The sequence below is a fragment of the Schistocerca americana genome, chromosome 6 (genome assembly GCF_021461395.2).
Source record: "Schistocerca americana isolate TAMUIC-IGC-003095 chromosome 6, iqSchAmer2.1, whole genome shotgun sequence".
Lineage (NCBI taxonomy): Eukaryota > Metazoa > Arthropoda > Insecta > Orthoptera > Acrididae > Schistocerca > Schistocerca americana.
This window is the reverse complement of record NC_060124.1, coordinates 336,471,694-336,472,583: the sequence shown is the minus strand read 5'-3', so window position 1 is coordinate 336,472,583 and position 890 is coordinate 336,471,694.

Sequence of the window (890 nt, the reverse complement as noted above, 5' to 3'; positions counted from 1 at the left end):
TTAGTATAATTGATGAAAGGAGAAAATATAAAAATGCAGTAAATGAAGGAGGCAAAACAGAATACAAACGTCTCAAAAATGAGATCGAGAGGAAGTACAAAATGGCTAAATAGTGATGGCTAGAGGACAAATGTAGTGATGTAGAGGCATATATCACTAAGGGTGAGATAGATACTGCATACAGGAAAATTAAAAAGACCTTTGGGGAAAAGAGAACCATTGTATGAATATCAAGCGCTCAGATGGAAACCTAGTCCTAAGCAAAGAAGGGAAAGCAGAAAGTTTGAAGGAGTATATAGAGGGTCTATACAAGGACGTTGTATTTGAGGGCAATATTATGGGAAAGGATGAGGACATAGATTAAAATGAGATGGGAGATATTATACTGCATAAAGAGTTTGACAGTGCTCTGAAAGACCTAAGTCGAAACAAGGTTCTAATGGTTCAAATGGCAGTGAGCACTATGGGAGTTAACATCTGAGGTCATCAGTCCCCTAGAACTTAAAACTGCTTAAACCTAACTAACCTAAGGACATCACACACATCCATGCCCAAGGGAGGATTCGATCCTGCGACCGTAGGGGCTGCGCGCGAAACAAGGCCCTGGAAGTAGTTCCATTAAAACTATTGATAGCCTTGAGAGAGCCATCCCTGACAAAACTCTACAATCTAGTGAGCAAGACGTATGACACAGGCGAAATACCCTCAGACTTTAAGAAGAATATAATAATTCCAATCACAAATAAAGTAGGTGTTGACAGACGTGAAAATTACCAAACTATCAGTTTAATAAGTGACAGCTGCAAAATACTAACACGAATTCTTTGCAGGCGAATGGAAAAACTGGTAGAAGCCGACCTCGGGGAAGATCAGTCTGGATGCCGTAGAAA